Source organism: Agelaius tricolor, unplaced genomic scaffold (assembly GCF_023055355.1).
Source record: "Agelaius tricolor isolate 1412-34295 unplaced genomic scaffold, bAgeTri1.0.p SCAF_50, whole genome shotgun sequence".
Taxonomy (NCBI): domain Eukaryota; kingdom Metazoa; phylum Chordata; class Aves; order Passeriformes; family Icteridae; genus Agelaius; species Agelaius tricolor.
In genome coordinates this window covers 2,539,196-2,548,542 of record NW_027269310.1, presented here as the reverse complement: position 1 = coordinate 2,548,542, position 9,347 = coordinate 2,539,196, and positions in this window count along the sequence as shown.

The following is a 9,347-nucleotide window of genomic DNA, read 5'->3' as shown; positions in this document are numbered from 1 at the left end:
AATAAAGAATCAAAATACCACCTCTAAACAAAGAGAACATAAGTCAATATCAAAGACCCTGGTCAGAACTTTTCGCCTTCATCACCCTAACCAGAGTGGGCCAAGAGCAGTATAAAGATTATGAACCTGAAACCAACAGGCGTCTACTCAGAGACTCTCGTGAGGAAAGAAGACCCAGCTCTGCTGGAGGACGGAGCTGACCTCCTCCTCCTCCACGCCGTCTGGGGAGGAGCGGTGGTGTGTGCACACCCCATGGGTGCCCTGCCTAGACTGTTTCCAGTAAAGCTGAAATCACTAAAGAGCTGCTCACGGGCCATTCATAACAGTCTGGGGGACTGGTCCGGGACAGGCCACACCCGAAGAGGACTGAGGGCCTGCGGGATATCTGGCCCTATCTGGAGCGGTTGGCAGCAGCCTAGGACCAAAGAGTGTGGAGGAGCATGGGTAAGTGAAGGCGGTGTCAGGAGTAGGAGGCAAGCGAAAGAAGTGTGTGTGAGACGGGGCCCGGCAGCTCGGAGCCCCGAAGCAGCTGTGGGCCTCCGAGTACCGCGGTTCCGGACTCCTGCCAGGGGACCGGCCAGAAACGGAGGGAAGCAGGAGAAGCCTGAGTGAGTGAGACGCCTCCCAGGGGGATAAGGTGGGCCCCCCTCCGGGCGTGGGAGGAATAGAAATGTGAGTGGCACGCAAGGGGTCGGCCTTCCCCCTTCAGGCTTGGTAGGCGCCCTCAGGGCGTGCTGAGGGTGGCAGACGAATTGGTGAGTTGGCACGCAAACCCCGAACGGAGCTCCGGCTGCGGGGAGGATTGGGGCAGTGTGAGTCGCGCACAATCCCTGGAGTGGGGGGACACGGGTCCCTACCGGGGTTTGGGGTGCCCCGAGTACAGCAGCAGCACTGAGTAGAGCCAAGAGGGCCCCAGTGCCCAGGCTCGGACGGCGGTGCTGGGGGTTCAGTGTGCCGCGGTTCAGGTAGAAACCATAAACCCACTGGAGGCCCCTGGGGGCATTGGGGTCACAGGGCAGGGCTGGGCTGGGCTTACAGGGCAGGGCAAGGCTGGACCTGCCCCTTCCTCCCCCCCACACACAAAATGTTTGGAGCCAACAATCTCCTCCAGTCTGTCACAACAGGCAGTGTTGGAGGTGCAATCCCAACTGGGGCCATGGGCACCTTGCTGAGAAGGACAGTTCTTTTCCATAGGAAGGAAAGCACAGAGCTCCAAAGTTTTGGAAGGCAGGTGAGAGCCTTAGTCGGCCAAGGCCAGCCAGACTTGTCAGTAATAGCAGATTGTGGATTTAGGGAATTTTGGAGGTGGAAGCCCAATCTCGGCCATGGGCACCTGGAGATGCAGGACAGTTCTTTCCCATGGAAGTGAAGCATGGAGCCTCCCCAGTGTTTTGGGGACAGATGAGAGGTGAAACCACTGCTAGACAGACTTGTCCTGGCGATATTCCTATGGGAAGAATCCCTGGGCTGAAGGAAATTTGGAGGTGAAATCCCAATTCTGGCCATGGCTGCCTGAAGCATAAGGACAGTTCATATCTATTGGGAAGGAAAGCACAGAGCCCCAGTGTTTCAGGAGCAGATGAGAAGTGACTATCAACATGCAACGGTCCCTTGGACCAGTCAGGCAGCCCATGGGAGGCCAAACCAGCCAGAGCTGTTCTGTGTTCCCTTGGTTTTATGGGGCTCCAGAGTGTCACAATGGTGCCTTGGATCCATGGGGCCCCACAGTGTCATAGTGGTGATTTGATTCTATGGGTTCCAGCAGTGTCACCGTGGCCCCTTGATTACAAGACCTGCAGTGTCACAGTGGCCCCTTGGTTCGATGGGGTCCCACAATGTCACAGTGGCCCCCAGGTGTCATAAGGCCCCGCAGTGTCACAATGGTCCCAAGGATTCCATGAGGCCTTGCAGTGTCACAATGGTCTCCGTGGTTCCCCAGGCCCCACAATGTCGTGTGACTCCTCTGTTCCATGAGCCCTGCAATGTCACAATGGACCTTTGGACCCTGGGGCTTTGCTGTGTCACAATGGTCTCCTCTGGCTCCACAGTGTCACAATGGACCATTGATGACAGGAGGCCACTCTGTGTCACCCTGGAGCTTTGGTTCCATGCAGCCCTGCAGTGTCACAATGGTCTCCTTTGGTTGCCCAGTGTCACAATGGACCACTGATGACATGAGGCCCTGCAGTGTCACAATGGACCTTTGGTTGCATGCAGCCCTGCAGTGTCACAAAGGCCTCTTGGTTTCACAAGGCCCCACAAAATCACAATGGGCCCTTGGTTCTCTGGGGACCCCCAGTGTCACAATGGTCTCCATGATTCCATGGTGCCCCTCAGTGTCACAATGGTCTCTGTGATTCCATGGTGCCCCTCAGTGTCACAATGGCCCCTTGGTTCCATGAGGCTGTAAAGTGTCTTAATTGTCTTTGCATGGTTCCATGAGGCCCAGCAATGTCACAATGAACCTTTGGTTCCATGGAGTCTTGCAGTGTCACAATGGCCCCTTGGTTCCATGACACCCCAAAGTGTCATAATGGTCTCCATGGTGCCATGAGGCCTTGCAATGTCACAATAGACCCTTGGTTTGATGAGGCCTCTGTGTTTCACAATGATCCCTCCATTTCATGGAGCTACACAGTGTCAGTACAGTCCCCTTGGTTCCATGAGGCCCAGCAATGTCACAGTGGTCCCTCGGTCTCACAGGGCTCCACAGTGTCACAATGGTCCCTTGGTCTCACTAGGCCCCACAGTGTCACAATGGTGCCTTGGTTCCATGGCCCTGTGCTGGTGCATTCCCCCCTGCCCTTCTGAGGCCACCCTGCCAGCTGAGAAATGCTCCTTGGGCCTCGGCCTTGGCCAACAGCCCCTGGGCTCAGCTCCTCTGCAGCTATCACAAACACTGTCTGCTCCAGGCACTGCTGCTGCCCAACCAGCTCCTGGTTCCTTTAGCCGCAGCCCTGGGAACTGGTTTTGTTCCCTCAGTGGCACAAGATCCCTGTTCTCACCCTGCCAAAGAAAGCTGTTGGTGCCCAATGTGGCCAGGATGAGCCATTGCTGGGACTGAAGCCCCTCTCTTGGGGCCCTGCAAACAGCGCTCCAAAAGGAGCCCTTGGAGCTCTCCTGGGCCAGCGACTCCCTCTGAGCGGGGCCTCTCCCAGCCGGGAACTCTCCCGTTTGCTGCACTCAGGGATTCTGAACAAGCACAGAGCCTGGGCCGATCCCCCCACTCCTCCAGGCTCCCACCGGAGCAGGCTGTGGCGCCTTCCCCTCCACGTGAACAAGTGGCGGTGACTCCGCTCCCATGTGAGCAACCGCTGCTGCCAACCCTTCCCAAAACTGAAGAAAAACAGGTAACCATCCCAAAAGTCAGATCTCCCATGGCCTATTGAACGAGGCAGCGAATGAGGAGGGCAACCACGGGAGACAGTGAGGATGAGGAAGAGAAGCCCCGTTTCTTCCCTTTACAGAAGGTGCCGAAGGCTCCTGGAGTTATTGGCTTTGTACACGCCCCGATAGACACCAGTGATGTGCGAGCGTTCAAGAAAGAGATGGGAAAATCAATGGATGATCCTTTGGGGGTGGCAGAAAGGCTAGATGAATTTCTAGGGACCAGCACCTACACCTAGGAGGATCTCCAAGGGATCATGAGATCGCTGTTCAACAATGAGAAGAGGGACATGATCAGACTAGCTGTGATCAAAGACTGGGAAAAGAGAAACCCCAACAGGGAAAGCGGGGATGAGAGATGGCCAAACCAAAAATTGTCCTGGAATGCCCAGACGGAGGAGGGGAGGCGGAAAATGATAATTTTCAGAAATATGATAATTCAGGGTATCAGGGAAGCGGTGCCCAAGGGACAGAACATGAGTAAGGTACTCAGAGAGTGCCAGGGAAAAGATGAAACTCCCACGGAATGGTTGGAGAGGCTCCGCAAGGGCTTGAGAATGTATTTGGGCATGGATCCCGATTCTCCGATCCGGGCGGTTTTGCTAAAAACTCAGTTTGTAGCAAAATCCTGGGAGGACATTTGGAAAAAGTTAGAAAAGATACATGGGTGGCAGGAAAAGGGGTTGCAGGAGCTGCTTCAGGAAGCCCAGAAAGTCTACATGAGACGAGACGAAGAGACGAAGAGAAACAGAAGATCCAGGCTAAGGTATTGGTAGCTGTGGTAAGGGAAGCACAAAAACAGGAGCAGGGCAGAGACACGGCGAAGAAGGCGCTGGCAAAGAAACAGAACTCTTCCCAAGGAAAAGGATTGAATGATCAGAGGAGAGATTTCGAGTGCTATTACTGCAAGCAAAAGGGACACATCCGAAGGAATTGTCCCAGCAAAGCCAAGGACCAGGCAATGTTTCAAGAAGTTTACGGATTCTCAGTTTGGGGTCCGGAACACCGAGGGAGCCCTTGATAAAATTAAAAGTAGGACTCCACAGGCAGGAGATGTGGTTTATGGTAGACTCGGGGGCGGAACGGACAGCGGTGCAGCAGCTGCCACAAGGGTGCTCTCTGGGTGACGACTCACTGATGGTAATCGGGGCAAAAGGGGAACCCTTTGAGCTTCCGATCATAAAAGATGTAGAAATAGAAACGGAAAACAAAAGACGTACAGGACATATATTAATGATACGGGATGAGGATTTTAATTTACTGTGACGGGACATGATGGTAGCCCTAGAAATCGGCTTGGCAGTGGAGAATTCCCGGCTCAGGGTGAGAATGTATAAACTCACTGTTCAGAAAGAGGAGAAAATAGACCCGAAGGTGTGGTATGTCGAAGGGGAAGCTGGGAGGTTGGACTAGAGCGGATTTGTGTCGAAACTGGGAGACCAGAAGACCCTATACGGGTCAAACAATATCCCACTGCCATGGAGGGGAGAAAGGGATTGAAACCAGTGATTGACGAATTGATAAAGAAAGGAACCTTGGAGCCATGCATGTCTCAGCACAACACCCCAATTTTGGCTGTGAAAAAGACAGATGGGAGCATTAGGCTGGTGCAAAAATTAAGGGCTGTGAATCAGAGCACTAAGACTTTGTTCCCCGTGGTCTCAAATCCTTACACTTTGTTGAATAACATTTCTCCTGAGGACACGTGGTACAGCGTGATTGACTTGAAGGATGCTTTTTGGACCTGTCCTTTAGCAGAGGGCAGCAGACATTATTTTGCATTTCAGTGGGAAGACCTGGAGACGAACAGAAAGCAGCAGCTCAGGTGGACATCATTGCCTCAGGGCTTCAGGGATTCCCTGAATTTATTCAGGCATGCACTTGAGCAGGTGTTGAGTCATTTTGTACCAACAGAGGGGACAAAATTGCTACAATATGTAGATGATTTGTTGGTTGCAGGCCCAAGGGAGAAGGTTGTAAGGGTGAGCACCATTGAGCTTTGGAACTTTTTAGGGGAAAAGGGGTTGAAGGGGTCGAAGTTGCAGTTCACAGAGCCCGAGGTCAGGTACTTGGGACACTGGTTAACCAGGGGAAAAAAGAAATTGGATCCAGAGAGGGTGGCAGGGATTATTGCCTTACCACCCCTGCAAACAAAAAGGGAGGTCAGACAGCCTTTGGGGTTGTTGGGATATTGCCAGCAGTGGATTGAAGGGTACAGCGAAAAGGTGAAGTTTCTATATGAGAAACTCACCACAGAACAAATCAAATGGATTGAGAAAGACAAAGAAGAATTCAGGGGAGTCAAGGAAGCACTCACAGCAGCACCAGTGCTGAGCCTCCCTGATGTGAAGAAACCCTTTCAGTTGTTTGTGGACGTGAGCAGTCACGCAGCACATGGGGTGCTGACACAGGACTGGGCAGGGGTCAGGACACCGGTGGGTTACTTGTCGAGGCTTTTGGATCCGGTCAGCAGGGCTGGCCCACCTGCGTGCAGGCGATTGTCGCTGTAGCATTGCTGGGGGAGGAAGCCAAGAAGGCAACCTCCGGCGCACCGTTGGTAATATTTGCACCGCACAACGTGTGGGACATACTACAGCAGAAGGCAGAGAAATGGCTCACTGATGCTAGATTGCTGAAGGATGAGGCCATTTTGATTCACTGGCAGGATTTGGAATGGAGAACAACGACCGCACAGAACCCTGCAGAGTTTTTGTTTGGGGAAGCTTCAGAGGAGCTTGTTCACGATTACATGGAGGTGGTTGAATTACAAACAAAGATCAGAGAGGATTTAGAAGAGGAAGAGTTGGATGAAGGAGAGAAGTGGTTTGTGGATGGATCAAGCAGGGTAGTTGATGGGAAAAGGAAATCAGGATACGCAGTCGTGGATGGACAGACGGGAAAAGTGATTAAAGCAGGTCCCCTGAGTGCGAATTGGTCAGCACAGCCATGCGAACTGTATGCAGTTCTGAGAGCCTTGAAGGGACTGAAAGGGAGAAAGGGAACAATTTTTACAGATTCTAGGTATGCCTTTGGAGTGGTTCACACTTTTGGGAAAATCTGGGAGGAAAGGGGGCTGATCAACACAAGGGGGAAGGGACTGATGCACGGAGAATTGATCCGGCAAATCTTAGAAGCTCTAAGGGGGCTGGAGGAAACTGCGGTGCTCCATGTAAAGGGACACCAGGCAGGAATTCAGTTCCGAACTGGGGGAAACAATTTGGCGGACCAGGAAGCCAAGACCATGGCACTGATGACGGTGAATCCCCCGGAGATCAAAGGGACTGAGGTCCCAGATGATCCTCCACAGCCCTCTCAAGAGGAGATTGAATGGTATGAAAAGATTGGAGGAAAATTGAAAGAAGGTAAGTGGAGGTTACCTGATGGGAGAGAACCAGTTTCTAAAGGTTTTACCAGGAGGATTTTGTGGAAACTGCACCAGTGAACACACTGGGGGCACAGGCCCTGGCAGAGCAATTTTTGAAATTTTTCGGATGCAAGGGAATTTACGAATTGGCCAAACAAGAGGTACAAGGATGCCTGATTTGCCAGAAAGTCAACAAGACAAGGGCAAAACAGGCCAGCCTGGAGAATCGCCCCGTAGCGTACCGACCATTTGGAAGAATTCAAGTTGATTTCACAGAATTGCCAAAAGTGGGGAGATTCAAATTTGTGCTTGTGATCGTGGACAAATTGACCCATTGGGTGGAGGCTTTTCCTAGCCCATGGGCAAGGGCTCAGACAGTGTCCAGAAAATTACTAGAGGAAATTGTACCCCAATATGGGGTGGTGAATTGCATTGATTCAGGCCAAGGAACACATTTTACATCAAAGATTATTAAGTAGATGGCTGATGTGCTAGGCATTCGGTGGGAATACCACACTCTGTGGCATCCCCAGAGCTCAGGACAAGTGGAAAGGATGAATCCGACCTGGAAAGTGCAGTTGTCTAAATTAATTTTAGAAACTCGAATGTCTTGGTTGAAATGCCTGCCTCTAGCATTGCTTAATATCAGGATGATGCCTCATTCAGAGACGGGACTCTCACAGTTTGAAATGCTGTATAGGATGCCATATAGACATGGGATGGACACCCCAGGCTTGAGGACTGTCAGATTCAACCATATTTGGTTACAATCAACAAAAATTTGCAAGAACTCAGGAAACAAGGGATAATATCTCAGAGTGCTTCTCTGGGATTCACTATCCACAAAATCCAACCAGGTGACAGAGTGCTTGTGAAAGTGTGGAAAGATGTACCCCTCTCCCCTCACTGGGAAGGCCCCTTTCTTGTGCTCCTGACAACAGACACAGCTATTCGGATGGCGGAGAAAGGCTGGACGCACGCATCTAGGGTGAAGAAAGTCGAACATCAGGAGGAAGCGCCCAAGTGGAAGGTCACTTCTTCCCCAGGCGACTTGAAACTCAGACTCCAACATCCTTGTAAATGACCAACAGTGATCGGACAGGTTGTAGACTGTCTGACTGTGTATGCTATCTGTTTGTACATTTCAAATGTGAATACTGTCAGGGGGTGTTTGTTGTACACTGTAGAAGGGGACAGAGGCCAAAGGGGTTGTGCACTCAGTGTCTGGAGGAGGAGCTTGAGCTGCCTGACCGAATCCTAACCCTAGCCACAAATCTAGGAATCATTGAATTAGATTCACAGGAGTGGTTTCAGATTTTTCAGAACGGCGTGCGTGGAAAGCTTAGATCAAAGGCAGAGATTCTGGATGTGGAGTGCCGGAAATCAATCAAGGTACTGTGCAGCTCAGATGCCATCAAGGTTTCACGGTGAGGCGCCTTTAAAAGGAGGTATGCGGCTAGGTCAGAAAATGTGTTCCCTGAAGAATACTCCTGCTGCTGCGAAGATGGTCTGCCCCACCGCTGGTGGCACCCCAGGGGGAGGAGGCAAAGGCAGAGGAGTACGCCTGGTGGGAATCCTGATTGGCCTGAGCCTGGCCATGTGCAGGACGCAGTCTGCACATTGAGGTCCCGATGAGAGGCGGAAACGAGAACTCTGCAGATGAGTGCGGAAGTTGCACTCAGGTGGTCCCAGTTGTGCAAGGGGATGGGAAACCCTCAGCATACCAAGCCCCGGAAGAATGCATCAAGGAGCCTGGCAGGTACTGTTGGGTGAACGGCACAAGGGTCAAATTATGTAAATTGGACAAGGAGATTTGGTGTATCAATTCTGAGGCAGGGTCAAGGAACAGGCAGTCAGATGAGCACAAGCATCAGACATGGAAACGGAGTGCAGAAATAATGTCAATCCCCGTTTGTAACCAATGCAATCGAACCACGTGGGTTGGGGGAAAAACTGAATCGATCTTTGTCGCGTATCACCATGCGAACCCATTGTGTTATGACAATGCGAGGCTGGGGATATGCACGATGAGCGGGAAAATGTATTGGATGGGAAGAATTGTTAAATTTGATAGCAAGTTTACCTTAAGCAGAGAACCAATCATATTGGATTTGGCACAGGTGAATGATGATAGGGTGTGCCTGCAATATGACCGGGTTGTCTATTTCATGAAAAATAAAGATGGTGAGGATCCTGAGGGAAGAATGAGAGAGATCACTCAGGAATTGAAGAGAAGGGAGTCAGAACTGAGGAAGAAACAAATTGAACAAGAGAGATTAAAAACTCTGGAAGAACAGTATGAATTACTTGAGAAAAAATATGCTGATGGGGAATTGCCTTCCCCGGACAGAAATCGATTGATTTGATGCAAGAAATTGCAACTGAACTGGGATTGTCAAATTGCTGGATTTGTGAGGGGCTGAAGTCAGCAGAGAAATGGCCATGAAAAGGGGAAGGTTTGGCTCCGGAACAGCTTCTGAAATGGGACAATCCAAAAGTCTCAAAGTTGGCACAGAGGCCTGAGGGGTAGATTTTGGACCAGAGGGTAATTGGAACTATTTGCATCAGTCGGGAAGGAAAGGAATATACTGAGATG